The following is a 17,085-nucleotide window of genomic DNA, read 5'->3' on the forward strand; positions in this document are numbered from 1 at the left end:
GAGAAGAGAAGAGAAGAGAAGAGAAGAGAAGAGAAGAGAAGAGAAGAAGAAAAAGAAAAAGAAAAAGAAAAGAAAAAGAAAAGAAAAAGAAAAGAAAAAGAAAAAATAAAACATACAGCTATTTAAAACAAAAGAAAACAAAACCACCCAACTATGTAAGACAGTTTGGTATTCTCACTAAGCAAAAATAGATTCAAAAGAAAGGGCATCAATAAACAATGTAGCAGATCCTGAAATAGTCCTGAAAAGAAAAAGATGTCTCATTTAACATAAAGCAGACAAAATAAACAAAAAAAACTAATAAAATTCACTACCAGAGAAATGCAATACCATTTCTGAATTCCAGCAACTAAAGAGAAATGTTATTTATACTAGGAAATACAATTAAGCATGCTTATAGAGTCAGTCATTAATTAGCAGCTACACTTTCACATATACCACTACTTAAGAAGCCTCCTGAATACTTTTTTTGGTATAGTTCAGAATTTCCCTGAAATATCAACTGACAAATCACTGAACCAACTGTAGTAGAAGGGGACAATATAACCCACTAGGGTTTGTGATGACTTCTGAACTCCAAGCCATACTAGACAATTGCTGAAGAAGTAAAAATTCCCCCTGGATTTAAGTGTTTACAATATGAAAATACTAATAGGAGCCACAATCATGAGGTTGGAAACATGGCTTAGTTACCGCTTCATCAGAGAACTGGAGTTGGGATCCTGGCACCATCTGGTGGATGACAAATGCCTAAAACTCTTAGGAGATCTCTGATGCCCTGCCCCCTCCCATATTCTCTCTCTCTCTCTCTCTCTCTCTCTCTCTCTCACACACACACACACACACACACACACACACACACACACAAAATAAAAAGAAATATAATCAAAACTACAAACATCATGTTTTAATTTGTTTTAAGTTTACCAATCCTACCTTACATATATTCTTTCTGAACAGAAAAGAAATAAAAATAAAATTAATTCATGGGAATTGAGAGAACCAGGGTGCTTTTTGGGAGGTGGGGGATATCTTTACAAATGTCAAGTAAGTCAAACAAAAACAAGAGACACTGTTGTATTTCACATAGACATACCCTCATAAGTTGTTTGAATAGCCAGAAGTTATACTGGAACCTTTTTGTGTCCATTCTCAAAACATTCAGTGATGAGTTAGCTAGTTTGTTCTTTACAAATAAAACAGAGCAAGATGATCTGATTTATGGCAAATGATAAGAATTTGAGGAGAAATTTGCTTAGTTATTTTAATGCTAAAGGTATTCATTAAAATTCAATTTAAGTTGACTGTCAGTCTCTGTATTTCTTCTCATTCTTAAATCCCTTATTTACCTCTACGTGTACCAAACATCTAAGAACTCAGAAAGATGGAAGATAGATAGACAGAGATACACAGAAATAGACAGACAGATAGCCATAAATGGGCATATATGCAAAGCAAAGGTTTAGAAAACTTAATAGTTTACACAGAATCAAATGTTTTACACACACACACACACACACATACACACACACACGATTTTATTATGGAATATAGACATATAGACAAGCATAATGGTCAGAAACAGAATGTTTGCATAACTAATGTTCAAATTACGTTGGTATCCTACATAGGTTTGATTTAATTGTTCTACTCATTTAATTCAAAGTAAGCAAATTCAAGCAGCACTTTTCTATCAAAGTAGTGATAATAGCTAAGAAGGGTGTGGGTGACACTCCCAGTAGTCCTAGTTATTCAGGGGGTTTGGGAAAGGAGGATCACTTGAGCCCAGGAGTTGGAGATTAACCTGAGTAACAAACCAAGACCCCATTTCAAGATAATGAAAAAACAAAACAAAACAAAGTAGCAAGGTCTTAACAAAAATTTTCTAGTTATAACTATATATAACAGAATAAAGTACTTAGTGACACTCCCTTCCCCCCATGCACTGAGTAAAATTGCAACAATCTGATACATCTTCAAAAGGTGCTAATAGTATTTAAAAGAGGTTTTGTTTTACTCACCTGTAAACCTCTCCTTCTCAGAATGCTGGAATCATCCATAGCAAATATCAGACAAAAAAAGCCACTCCCCAGACACCAACTACTAGCACCTACTTACTGCTGAATAAAGAGGTAAACAATCCATTCAGAACAGTAGGCTGTGCCCACTAACCCAGCATACAGCTAACCCAGGACACAATTATTGCCTAATATTAAAATAAAGAAAGCTCTCACCAGAATCAAAACAGAAACAGAGAAAATACTTGATACTTGCTTTTCTTGATACATAGCCTCCTTTGTCTGAAATTATCTTATGTACCAACAAAAGAACAAAGGTCCCAGGAAAAGCAATTACAATCTTTGCCATCCAGACTTCACTGTTTATTAAAAAGGTTTGGGAAACAAAACAAGAGTCTCCGCCTACAGCTACTAAGCTCATAAAATCGGTATCACGATTTTCGTTCCAAAAATAAAACCATTCCACATCCATTTCTTAAGGTAAATATGCTTTAAAAATATAAAAATAACAACAACAAAAACCCCATATTATTCTGCTGCCTCTTTTCAGGCTCGAACTGATACAAAACCAGTTATTGTTTTGGCTAAGTCGGCAAAATTCCTTTCATCCTTTGTACAGACAAAGCAAATGTCAGATTCTTTCGATACTATCACAGGCTCTTTTGTTTCTTTATCGCTAGATATGCAGATCTTCCCTTCTTGGATAGTCCCAAAGCCTCTTCCCCACGCTCCACCCAGAAGCCAGCACCATTGCTAAGGTTGGCCTCCCGGCTCTTTTTTGTCCTTGAGAGGATAAAAGTACATGCGCGAGCTGTGAGTTCTGAGCATGGATGAATTCATTCATCTATTCATCGCTGGCAGTGCTGCCACAGGAAAGGCTCCCTATCCCACCAGATGTATGAAAGGACACAGCAAGCAAAAGTGCAGCTTCACCAAGCTATAATAAGCTCACAATTATTTCTTTGGTCACTGCCTGCCATACTTGAAGCAGGACTTCAGCCACATTTAAAGATGTTTATTCCTTAATTCATGGAACAAAACACACTTTTTTAGATTCAAAACTAAAAAGATTACCTCTTATGACAGGACGCTGTAACTTATATATTCATAAGTGTTTAAATTTTCTAGCATTGTAGAAAGCCCAGGAAAAATGGAAAATTGAAACAAGTTGGCAATTTTTCTAATAAATCACATGGAAAATAGTGAAAGTAGGACTTAAATCATCAAGATAATTACTATATTACCTTCTAATTTACAACCATTGTTCTTCAAACTATAGCATATATTACAAAAATAACCCCACAAAGGATTCCAGAAATTAACTCAAATTTCCTATTTTGACAGAAAAGGGCATATACAGAACACCTAAATCAGCCTTTTACATTCCAAAAGGAGTAAACATACCAATAGCTATAGGACAGATTCAGTATATATTCCAGGAGAAGGAAAAGCTGCCCTTCTATAGTTATGCCAGCTGCAACCAAGTCTGGGGCTTAAAGGAAGTTATATCTAAAAAAATCTTTTTCTGATCCTCTTATAACAGATTACATGAGGAACAAGAGATAGCTCACAGCTAAAAATAGTATGGATAGCAAGATGCAGCTCTCTTTCATTCATCAAATAAGTTTAGGTCCTTTACCACATCCACTGTAGTCATTCATTGTGAAAGCTATTAAATCCAACCCCCTTCTTCCATCTGATGCTTTTAAACAACTAGAATACATCTTATGGAGAAAAGAACACCTGAACAGACAGCTGATTTGCATAAGGTCTACTACATGGTATATTACTGTCTACAAAGACACAGAATTTATCAAGCTAACTTTACTAACCAAAACATACGTATATGAGCAGAAATCAAGAGAAATAATATCTAATTCATTCAAATCCAATTTACAGAAATATTTTAAAGTACAATCTAATAAGCTGTTCAGGCCAAAGATTCAAAACTCCTATTCATTTTACTAAGGAATCATTTATTAAGCTAACTCCTGAAATAGGGATGGAAAAGATTATACCAACCAATTACTAACTTTTGTGAAAAGCTCAAATCCACAGTGTACGCAAAAGAGAAGTAATGAGCTAATGTTCTTATCGGGTACAAAACAAAGTGCTACAGGGGTAGAGGAGTTAGTGCCTTACACTGGGAAAGCTGATAAATGACTTACAAGGATTATCGAATGGTTAATTTAATAGAAATACCAGTGTTTGTAACAGACTTTATACCTAAAAGCGTGTGCTGAATTTAAACTCTCCTAATTGGGAGTGGGGGCATACATCCCAGCTCAGAAGGTGAGGCAGGAGAGTCTTGTGAGTTTGAGAACAGCAGGATCTAAAGTCACAAGCAAACCAGGGCCAACAAGAAGAGCCTGTTTTGGTTTTGTTTTAAAAATTCAGAGGCCCTCCCACCCCCCATAATTAAAAAGAGTAGACCTTATCTCCATTCCTTACTGGAGCTAACCTTTCCAATCAGGAAGAATACAGATTCTTAACATATCCCTCTCCATATACTTCTAATTAGACAGGAATAACACTTATATTGTTGTTTTAAAAGGGCTATAGAAATGATAAATATCAATGCTTTCTCTTTTAAAGAAAGTTTCTTTTTGAGACTTATCTTTTACTTATTTATGTGTGTGCCTGTATGAGTTTATGTGCACCATGTTATGCAGGTGCCAACAAGGGCCAGAGTTGTCAAATACCCTATAATTAGAGATACAGGTGTTTCTAAGCTATTGTATAAGGTACTGGGAACCAAATCTTCAGCAAGAGCAGTTAAGCACTTTTAACCAATGAGCTAGCTCTCAGGCTCCTAATTTTTTTAACATAAGTTTATTTTGTATGGGGGAAGGGATATATATAGAACTGTCTGGATAGGTTATCTTCTTCTACCATATAGATTCTAGACATTAAACTCAGATGATTGTTAAGCTTAACAGTAAGAACCTCTACTCACTGAGCCACCTCACTGGTACTTCTTAAAATTTTGACTGGATAGAATGTACACTCTGCCCAAAATTTCCTCTTAAACCTGGATATTTTACAACCTAACATTTTGTTAAAGTTTTTTTTTAAACGTCTAATAAATATTTAGTATTGAAATGGCAATTGTAACTCACTCTGTGCTTAAGAGTTGCCTCTATTCAGCCGGGCAGTGGTGGCCACACCTTTAATCCCAGCACTTGGGTGGCAAAGGCAGGCAGATTTCTGAGTTCAAGGCCAGCCTGGTCTACAGAGTGAGTTCCAGGACAGTCAGGGCTATACAGAGAATCCCAAAAAAACCAAAAAAACAAACAAACAAAAACAAAAAAAAATTCTTTGTTTAACTTTGTACCCCATTTTTTAATAGGGTTATTTGGTTCTCTGAAGGTAGAGCAAGGAAGATGAAGAGTTGAAGGCCAGTCTGGGCTACATCGGAAAAGAACAGGTGTGGAAACTCTGCTAATTCAGGCCAAAGTTTAGCACTGACCAAAGCCCTTCTGGGGCTCAGCACATAATGGAGGACTTCTTTCATTACCAGAGTTTCTCCAGCTCTGACTTGAGGGAGTTCTAAGCCACACATACAGATTTATCTAAGGAATGTCACTTAGTCACAATTAGTTTATAGGATCAATTTCCTTTCTTCTGACAAAACCTGCCCAGGCAGCACCTGAAATTCCACAAATGTTAATGAGGCATTAACATTCCCCAAGTTAATGAGGCATTCCAGTTACTCTAAGACCCCAGCCAATGACCTCTGCCCATCCTTACCCTTAGTCCCCCAAAATTTTATAAGCCTGCAATCACTGCCTACTGACAAGCAGTTTACGTGTGGTCCTCCACCATATGTATTCAGGGGGCTTCAGAATCTACTGTTCAACTTCTCCCTTGCGGACCAAATAGGCTGGCAATCCATGAGAACAGGGAGACCCACAAACAGGTGTAACTTAAGAAAACAAAATGAAACAAACAACAACAACAAAACAGCAATGATTATTATTGAAAGCTACTGAAACCTAAGATTTTATAAAACACATCCTTCACCAAAACAGGATCTCCTTACAGCAGATGGAGTTCATCAGAGAAAACTCAAAACTGATCAAAACAGAGAGCAGTGACTATGTGGTGACCATCTCCAACTAATCTATAGTTTAACACCTACATCTAAGGATCAGGAACCATTGCTAAAAAGCAGGTAAAAAGATTAAGAGTCATAGAAATAAAAAAAAAAAAAAAAAACAGTTTACTGTGAGATTTTTGTCTCCTAGAAATGTTAAAAAAGCTAAATCCATTAAGTATTTATCAAGAATGCTGCCTAAACAAGGATGACACCAACAGACAAGCTAACAAATAGGGAGGAATCTCACTAGGTCCCACCCATAGACAAAGAACTTTAGGCAGCTGAGGAATGCTGAGAGTGGGAGAGAAAAAAAAACCTTCCTAGGAAGAGGTCGGAATAGGCTACCCAATACCAAGTGTCAGCCCTTAAATCATATAAGTAACATTACTCAGACTGAGCAAGTTGTGTTTATACATTTAGGAATACTCAGAGAGAGGAGGGAGGGAGTAACAAAGAAATAGAAGCCATAAATTTAAGATAGCAAGGTGAGAACATGGGAAGGACTGGAAGAAGGGAAAGAGGAAATGATGTAATTATACTTTAATCTAAAAGAAAAAAATGTATAAGATCACCAACCCACTCCTCTGGTTTTCACAGAACTTGGTAAGACAGAAGTTTTGCCAGAAAAATTTACAAGATATACTAACCAAAATATGAGGGTAAAGATTTATTACAATTTGTAAAGAATATGAGTTAATCAACTATGAACTTTATACTTAGAGGGAAGTAAAGGTTAGAGGTCAGGGGAAAGGTGCTGACAAGCAGGGCAAGTGCTATACATTAGAACAGTTAAATGAGGAACGCTGGGCATGGTCGTGCATATTTATAATCCTATAAAAAGATTGGAAGGAGGAGACAAAAAGACCAAAAAGGTCAAGACTATTTCCAGCTTCACAATGAGATGTATTTCACACATCCAGAAGCAAAAGAAACTAAATCACATAAGCTAAGAATTAATTTTTCAATCAAGCATAAATCCAGAGAAAGAAAAACAACAAAAAACACAAAAATATTTGTAAAATACAAATAAAATGTTTATACACTGCACATGCAAGCAGACTCTCATATATTAAACGGGTCACAGTACCTCTTGTCAGAAAATGTTTTCCTAATGCTTTTTACAAGAACCATTTAGTCATTTAAATATTTATTCAACACTCATTTATTAGAACCTTTCTGGGTTCCAGGTCCTAATACACTCTCAAGACACTCAGCCTCAGCCAGGAGATGGTGGCCCAGGCCTTTAATCCCAGCACTTGGGAGACAGAGGCAGGCAGATTTCTGAGTTCGAGGCCTGCCTGGTCTACAGAGTGAGTTCCAGGACAACCAGGGCTACACAGAGAAACCCTGTTTCAGAAAAAAAAAAAAAAAAAAAAAAAAAAAAAAGACACTCAGCCTCAGAAGAAGAAAAAATAAACATTGTAGGGCTGGATAATGGCTCAGCTGAGTTTCATTTCCAGTACCCATTTGGCAGCTCACAACTTCTGTTCCAGGTGATCCAAAGCACTCTTTGTCTTCAGTAGGTACCAGGCAAACTAGTGATACACAGACATGCATGCAAGAAAAATTCTCTCTGGAAGCAGAGGCAGAAAGATCTCTGTAAGTTAGAAGAGGCCAGTCTAGTCTACACAGTGAATTCCAGGTCAGGATTACATAGAGACTCTATCTCAAAATAAATTAAAAAGTCAAAGATCTAAACAAAGAAAAAAAAGCACACTGTGCTTGCAGGTAAAATGCAATTTGCACGGAGCTCTCTTTGATTTTTACGGGTCAGAGTAAGAAGTGTCTATAAGTGTTTTATGTGCATGTATGTCTGCTTGGCCAAATAGGCCAGAAGAAAGCGCGTCAGGTCCTCTGGCTGGAGTTACAGATAATTGTTAGCCTCCATAAGGGTGACAGGAATAAAACCTGGCTCCTTGAAAGAGCAGTCGCTGCTCTTAATTATTGAGCCATTTATCTGGTCTTCTACTTTAGGTTTTAATCTCAATTCTTGATTTGGGGGGGGGGGAAAGCTTGTAGGAATTTCCTAAATGATAGATTGTTTTTTGTTCTAATGAGACTACTACTGAGACTCTGAATGAAAATTAAGTGCCATGAAGACTATACAAAGATCAGAAACTGAGAACTTTCCACCCCACTTCCCAGGCTACAATTGTATTGCTAATCAATCATGCTTTTATAAGGGTTTTCATAAAACTCCTTTAACTAAGGATTCAGAGAGCCTTCAGGGGCTAAGCATATGGTAGTGATGGAAGGCTGAGGTGTTCAGAAAAGGCATGAAAGAAAGACCCATGTCTGTCTCTGTTAAAGAGGCTTGGCTCGGAGGGTTACGACAGGAAAGGAGTTTATTTTTTTATAAGACTGAAAAGGCAGCAGTCTATCGTATCTTGCCCATTAGGATAGCAGGGTTAGGTTTAAAGGAAACGACAACAGTAGTGAAGCAGAAAGAATGCATATGCATAGCAATCTGAGTAAGACTATGGTTCTGGGGCATTTCTGCTTTCACAGTGTTCTGCTCCACTGCCAGAGAAACAATCATTTCTAGTCTAAGCATGAGGTGACTGCCTACAGGAAGCTGTACAAAAGAAATAACTCAAAGAGAACAGATTAATGGGACAAAATGAAGTTAGTAAAGATAACAACTGTGCCCTCCTCCTTTAAATTCACAATTTTAGTCCCACATATCACACCCTCTTTATTTGGCTCTTCATCTCTATCCACTGCTACTCCTTTATAATACATGGGCTAACACATATTTCCCTGAGTTCTCTGAGCCTTCCTAGCTAACTGTCAAACCAAAAAGGGGGCCAGGAGAACATAGCCAGAACTCAGAAGCGCACATAAGATAACGTGGGAGCTCTCATCTCAGCCATTAAAGCTAAGCTCACGACCAACATAACCTGCCTGGGGCTTGAGACACACTTTTGAAAAATGGGAAGAATTAGATAAAGCCTCGGCCTTTGGGATCAAAGCCTAATATCAACTTCTCAATAAATTGTGCCACAACTATACAACCATAGGCTAAAAATAGGCTAATGACTACCCCTTGTACTATATGCAAATTACTTCAAAATGGATCAAAGATTTAGATGTAAACTATAAAACTATAGTTTAAAAAAAAATAGGAGAGATGCTGGCAAAAAAGAGAACTGATTCCTGAAAGTTGACCTCTAACTTCAACACATAATCCATGATGGATATACAGTGCATATAAGTGCGCTCTCTCTCTCTCTCTCTCTCTCTCTCTCTCACACACACACACACACACACAGACACACACACAAAATCGAAACTTAAAAAAAAAAAAAAAGAAGAAGAAGAAAATCTTAAAGACTTAGGGATAAGTGAAAAGCTCCCTAACATGGCATCCGGAGCAAAGCCTAGGCAGGCCTAGTGGCTTATACATCCAGTTCTAGCATTTAGTAGCCTGAGCAATAAAACTGCAAGTACCCTGTGCTAAATAAATAATAAGACCAAAAAACCCTACAAACTCAATCTATCAACATACTAGCAGAAATGAGCACAATCACACATCAGAATACCAGGAAAAGCAAAAACAAATGAATACAACAATTTGTATGGGCAAAGTTTTTTGGGTTGGTTTGGTTTGGTTTTTGAGGCAGGGTCTTATTATATATGCCTGGCTGGTTAAACTATCTAGGTAGCCCAGGCTAGCCTTGAATTCACAAAGATCTGCCTGCCTCTGCCTACCTGGCACAATTTGTATTGAGTTTTGGGATGGACATTAGAAAGTAAATCTAGGGTCTCAAAATGTTCTACACTGAGTCCTTTCCAGCCCCACATCAAACAATTTTAATGGTGCTCAAAAAACACTCTGCATAGGTTAAAAAAATCATGCTCAAAAGCTTACTGAATAGAAATCCATTTATATAATAGTTTCATGACTCAGAAAAACAGATTTGATTTAGATTTTGTTGTAAGGGAACAAGTACAGAAGAAGTACTTATGTGTAACACAAGGTCATTCCTCTGTAATGATGGACCAGCTGTACTGACTGTTGATCAGTAAACAAGAGATTAACCCACACAAATGTCTAGCTGTGTTTGAAAGAGCACATTCTCCACTGGCTCGTGTATTTGAACACTTGGGCCCAGTGGGTGGTACTATTCAGAGACATTTAGGAGGTGCAAGTGTGTGTCAGCTGAAGAAGAGTTTGAGAATTTTTGTTTGTTTCTTGGGTTTGTTGTTGTTGTTGAACGTTCTGGTTTTTGAGACAGGGTTTCTCTTTGTAGACCTGGCTGTCCTGAAACTAATTCTGTAGACCAGGCTGACCTTGAAGAGATCCACCTGCCACTGCCTCCTGAATGCTGGGATTAAAGGCTTATGCCACCAAGTTTGAGAGTTTAACAATTCTACCATTTCTAGTTCACTTCTAGCTTGTGGTTCAAAGTGTTAAGCATCTAGGCTCTTGTTCCTATCACTAGATCTGTTGCCTGCTGCCATGCTTTCCTGGCATTATGGATTCAAAGCAGGAACCACAAACCAAAATAAACTCTTTCTTCTATAAACTTTGATCACAGCAACGAAAATGTAACTAATACAACCTATGAAAACATACAAATACAAGCCTATGCAAAAAGCAAGTAAGAAGTAAAATGAGTAATCAAAACCTGGCAGGTCAGTACTTGGAAGGTTTTTAAAAAAAAAAGGAAATTCAGAAGTTCAAGGTTATCCATAGCAAATTCAAAACCAACCATAGCTTAAAAAAACATACACATCTCAAAAAATGTGTACATAGTATCAGAACCAGTAAAGGTTGTTCAGCAGAAATAGATATTTGCATAGAAAGCCTCAAAACCAGAATCCATGAAGTTGCTGTAGCATACATGAACACGAACACGAACACACACACACACACACACACACACACACACACACACACACAACCAACACACAACCACACACACACACACACAGAGGCTGAAAGGCACTTGCTGCCAACCTGAATTTGATCCACAGAGCCTAAGTTATCCTCTGACTTGCAGAAATGCATTGTGGCATGCACACATATACAAGTAAACATAAATAAATAAATGCAATAAAAAATTTGAATCTATGTATATATCATTGATGTGCGTATATTAATGTTTATTGACTGGTTTTAACATTGTACTGCTTGCTAAGTAATAAACTGGGGAAAAGTAGAGTCACTAAATTCTCTATAGTCTATTTTTTAAGATTATTTTATTTGTATTTCTTGTATACATGTGTGTCTGTTTCCATTTTCTATGTGCAGGTGTCAGAAAGGCCAGAAGAGGGTGACAGATACTTTGGAGCTGGAGCTATAGGCACCTGATAGGAGTATTGGGAACACTATTCAGGTCCTTTGTTGTAATTAGTGTTCTTAACTACTGAGCCATCTCTTCAGGCTATTTTTGCAACTTCCTGTGAAGCTATAATTATTTAAAATAAAAAGTTAAGTAAATCTAAATTACTACATTTTTGTTTTATTGTCTTCCTATAATTCTCAAGATATCCAAACATTAAAAGTCTATTGTTTTGAGTTTTGAGCATCTTAAAAGAAAATCCATTTATCCTGTTGCCAAGAACAATCTCAGTGCCTTGGCTGAAGTAGTTTATTTTTAGTGAGGCTAAAAATAAAGAGAAGTCAATTGAAAAAATTAAAAAAATTAAAAATTAAAAAAGTAAAGTGTGATGAAATTTCAAAAAACAAAAATCTGCCATTAAAACAACAAATATATGTTAAGCCAGCAGGATTGCTTAGTAGGTTAAGATATTTACTATGTAAGCCTAGCTATTTAACTGAATTTCATCCCTAGAATCCAAATAAAGATGAAAGAGAGAACCTATGCCTGGCAGACCTTCACACACACACACACACCCCATATTGTATAACATGTATATATTCAAACACAATAAATAACTTAAAATATCAGCAAAAGTTACAAAGTTACAAGCAACCACAGATGGAAAAAAATAAATCATATTCTTATATTTTTTAAGAAACAGGAATCTGGTAAGAAATATATAATACATATATAAAAAAACTATTAAACATCACTGAGAAAAAATTAAAGATTTGGACAACTATAGACAATGGATCATAAGACCCAACATTACTAAAATGTCCACTTTTTCCTAATTGATTTATTGACTTAATCAAATCCCTATCAAATCCAATCAGTCCTGTTTAAGTTTTAGTCTGAAATGTCCCTCTCACAGGGTAATTTACTTAACAGGACTGGACTGGTAGAAATAGGTTACACACACATACACACATGCACATACACACACCCCAAAGAAATATAATTTTGAAAAATACTCAAGAAAACAGAAAAAATAACCTTATTTTATATTAAGAAAGTTTTAATCTTCACTCCAATTCAAATAGGTAGTTTCAGACAGACCTTGGTCTTCTCACTTGTCATTGAGGGGTCTTTGTACTATAATTCAACTCTGTAGCCCAGGCTGAATTGGCCTCACAGGCCCACTGACCTTTCTTTGCCCATGCACCTTCCCCCACTCCTGGTTGTCTTTGAACTCAATACATAAACCAGGCTGGCCTTGAAATCACAGAGATCCACCTGCCTCTGCCTCCCAAGTGCTGGGATTAAAAGTGAATGCTATGCCACCATGCCTGGCTAAAGTATATACTTTTTTTTTTAAATAATAATAATCTTGAACAAAATGCTCTTTTTGACAGATAAAAATATAAATACACAATTATTTATAATGTGTACTGAGAACCACTAATTAGAATCATAGTTTCTACATACACACACACACAAGTCCTTTTCAGTCTATACTTAAAATATTAGATGAGAGAGAAGTCCAAACATGCCTTCATAAACTCATTATGTCATTGACTCTAAACTTTCCTAATGCTTCAACCCTTCAATAGTTCCTTATGTTATAGTAACCCCAACCATAAAATTCCTACTGCATACATTACTGTAAATCTGCTGTTATGAATATAATGTAAATAATCGATAAGCAGGATATCGGATATGAGATCCCCCCAGGAAGAGGTCAAGACCGGAAGCTTGAGAACCACTGTATTGTAGATGGCCTAAAAATTAAAATATTTGTTTCATTAAATGCTTTTGCTTACCTGTTTTCCAGACTCTAATTAAGTCTTACTTTTCACAAGTTACTGTCCAGATAATTACAGCCAGAACAATTCTTGATTGTTTTTAAGTCCTTTTTAGGTTTATTAACTTTGTACTGAAACAGAGTCTTATATATTCCAGCCTGGCCTCAAACGATGTGGCTGAGATGACCCTGAAGTTCTGATTCACCTACCTTCATCTCCTGAGTGCAGGAATACAAACATGTTTCACTACATCATGGTTATGTAGGGCTTTGTACATGCTAGATAATGTTGGGGTTTGGACTATTGCTATATATTGTAATGCTAAATTCTGTATCCCAAGATCTACTAGCCTCAAGACGGAATTTTCACCTATGCCAGCTTTTGTTGTGCAAACCTTGCTCCTTAATCTAGAACTACTGGCTGAATAAAGATGCCTATAGCCTGAAGTTGGGAATAGAGAGATAGGTGGGGGTCCTGGGCCTATGGGCTGAAGCAGAGACAAAGACAAAGATAGGCAGACAGAAGGAGGGAGGAAGGAGGAAGAGAGGGGAAGAGGGAGAGGGGGAGAACAAAGGAAGGAGCCTTGGGGAAAATGGATCCTGAGATTGGATCCATTGGATCCTATTGAATCAGGAGTGGTCCAGGCAGAACAAAGCCAAGTGGTATCTTGCGGTTACTGACTGGGAAGTAGAAGAAATAGCATAGAGGGCCGATACCTGCCCAGCTCTAAAGCTTTAAAGCTTTGTGTCTTTTATTTGGAAATTAAATTGTCTAAGGTGAAGTAGAAACACAACTCCTCAAATAATATTTACCACAAGATAAGGACTCCACTAATCAAATTAGATCCCCAGTCACCTTTTAGTCACTTTTAAATTCATGATCAACATATAATTTCTATAAATGTTACATTTTATTACTTTGAAATAGGATGTTTATATAATCTTGTTATAACCTAAAAATGCTTTAGAAGATGGGTTCTATATATAAAGACTCTAACAAATTCTAGTTTAGATTTTTTCAGATATAACAGCCAGAGCAGGAAAAACATTCAAATAAATTTCAATATGCAATAGGAAAGCAGAAAGAAGCCTAATACAAACCAGTAAATGTACTACCAAACATAAACTTCCAACTGGAAAACTTTAAGCATTGGAGTGAAAATCAAGTAAACAACTAAAGAAAGAACTAGAGAAAACAAAAGGCAGACTGCTACAGAAAACAATTAACTCTTCCCTTGAGGCATACACATGGGACTGATTACAAAATCTCCCAGTGATATTAAAAATCAGAGGATTGTTCAAATACTTTCTATAATATGCCACATACTGGGCTGAAGAGATGGCTCAGCACATAACAGCACTTGTTGCTTTTGCAGAAGACCTAGGTTCAATTCCCAGCACCCACATAGAGGTAAACAACCATCTGTAACTCCAGTTCCAAGGGATCAAAAATTCTGACCTCTCCGAGCACCAGGCACACATTTGATATCAGTAATGTGTGTGTGTGTGTGTATAAGCATATATATACGTATATTTTAGGTGTGTACATATATACACATACATATATATGGAGGCAAACAGTTATACACATAAAATAAAAATATCTAAAAGAAAGCCCAGCATGGTGATACACACCTTCAATCCCAGCTCCTAGCACTAGGAGTCAGAGGCAGGGGGATCTCTGAGTTCAAGGGCCAGGTTCATCTACAAAGTGAGTTCCAGGACAGCCAGAGCTACATAGAGAAACCCAGGCCCAAACAACAGAAACAAAATCTTAAAAAAGACTTTTAAATATCATATACACATTTACCCAATCAAATCCTTCCATATACTTCAAATACACTCTCAAGTACTTATGTCTACTATAATATCAATGCTATATAACCATATATTATTGTATTGTTTGTAGAACAAAAACAAAACCAAAAATATCTACACTGTTAAGCAGAGACAAAATCAAAGCCAAAAATACAAATAGATAAGAACAGGGTGTGCCCAGAACTAATCACTTTACTCAAGTGACTTTAGAGTTTAGGGTAGTGCTTGATACTCACGAAATTCAAGTTTAACACCTTAAAATTTCCTGGAGCTGTGTAAAGATGGCCCTTATATTATTCAAATGCTAATTTTTGTACCCCAAGAGATCTGATTACAAGCCAGATTTTGGTTTTGTTATTCTAAATGCTCAGCATCTGCATCTATTTTATAAAATACACTTCCCTCGCCTTCTGATTGGTTTAGTAAAAAGCTGATGGCCCATAGCAAAGGAGGAAATAATAGGCAGGACTTCCAGCAAATATAGGAACTCTGGGAAACAGTCAGAGACTGAAGAACTCACTAGCTAGACATTCAGGGACTAAGGCATTGAGGAGAACTAACGGGGATGTGAACATAGATTAGTATAAATAGGTCAATTTAAGTATAGGAGCTAGTCAGGAACAAGCCTATAGTAAAGCCAAGATTTCATAATTAGTAACAGGTTTCTGTGCCCTTATATGAGAGCTGATGGGCCAAGAAACTCATCATGTTATAGTGGAATTTTCTAAAATATTTTGTCTCCTAAATTCACTTGGGAACTTATGAATCCAGAGAGCCAACTATAACAAGAATCAAGTTAATGTAAAATAAAGTAGTCAGTTTTTAAAATGAGCAAAGAATTCAGACACTTCTTCAAAAAAATATATAAAATGTACAAATAAGCACATAAAAAGATGATAAATATTGTTGGTCATTATGGAGATGAGCAAAATGACAAAATACTACTTTACTCTTATCTGGATGAATAAAGTCAAAACGATAACTAAAAATGACAAAACATATAAAGAAATCAAAATTTTTCAAATAATGAAGGTAGTTACCATATAAATGGAATTCCATGTTTATATATGTACACACACACAGACGCATGTACAAGACAAAAACATATGTTCATATAAATCTATACATCTATTTCATAGAAACATTATTCATTGTCAAAAGGTAGAAGCAGACCAAGTACCTAGGCAAACAATATAAATCTATAGAAAAGAATCTTACAAACAAAAATTAAATACTGATACATCCAATATGAATGAACCTTAAAAAACATTTGAAGTGGAAAAAAATCATAAAGACCACATATCATGTGATTAAAATTATATGAGAAGAAGCAAAACCATAAACTGAATACACAGAATAGGCAAACCTATAGCTGTAGAAAATATATCTTTGGCTGCCTAGAACTAGGAAATTAGCATGTGAGGAGGTGATATAAAAAGGTTGCAGGTGGCTGGGCAGTGGTGGTGCACGCCTTTAATCCCAGCACTTGGGAGGCAGAGGTAGAGGCAGGCAGATTTCTGAGTTCGAGGCCAGCCTGGTCTACAGAGTGAGTTCCTGGCTGTCCTGGAAACCCTGTCAAAAACAAACAAACGGCTGCAGGAGATTCCTTCTAAAGTAATAAAAATGTTCTAACACTGAATACAATGATAGCTAAACATATCATGAAATATAATTTACAATGTAAATTATGTATAAATATGTTCTACTTTTAAAAAATATAATTCAGAAACATAGTCATCACTCCATTTCTTTTTTGGGGGGTGGGGGGTTGAGACAGGGTTTCTCTGTGTAGCCCTGGCTGCCCTGGAACTCACTCTGTAGACCAGGCTGGCCTCGAACTCATAAATCCGCCTGCCTCTGCCTCTCTGCCTCTCTGCCTCTCTCCCTCTCTGCCTCTCTCTCTGCCTGTCTGCCTGTCTGCCTCTCTGCCTCTGCCTCCCAAGTGCTGGGATTATAGGCGTGCGCCACCATGCCCGGCTTCATCACTCCATTTCTAAGAGTTCTGAATTCACCGCAATAACAGGAAAACTCAAGTGATACCAGGAAATCCTTTGATCCACAATTCTCTTTCTACAT

At 36.8% G+C, this 17,085-nt stretch overlaps 1 protein-coding gene across 5 annotated transcripts in view; it reads right to left on the reverse strand.

The window, feature by feature from the left end:
* The window catches only part of Mast2 (microtubule associated serine/threonine kinase 2), a 135,797-nt gene that overhangs the window by 88,688 nt on the left and 30,024 nt on the right, over window positions 1–17,085 (reverse strand). The window lies entirely within an intron of this gene.

This window comes from Apodemus sylvaticus, chromosome 3, assembly GCF_947179515.1.
Source record: "Apodemus sylvaticus chromosome 3, mApoSyl1.1, whole genome shotgun sequence".
Lineage (NCBI taxonomy): Eukaryota > Metazoa > Chordata > Mammalia > Rodentia > Muridae > Apodemus > Apodemus sylvaticus.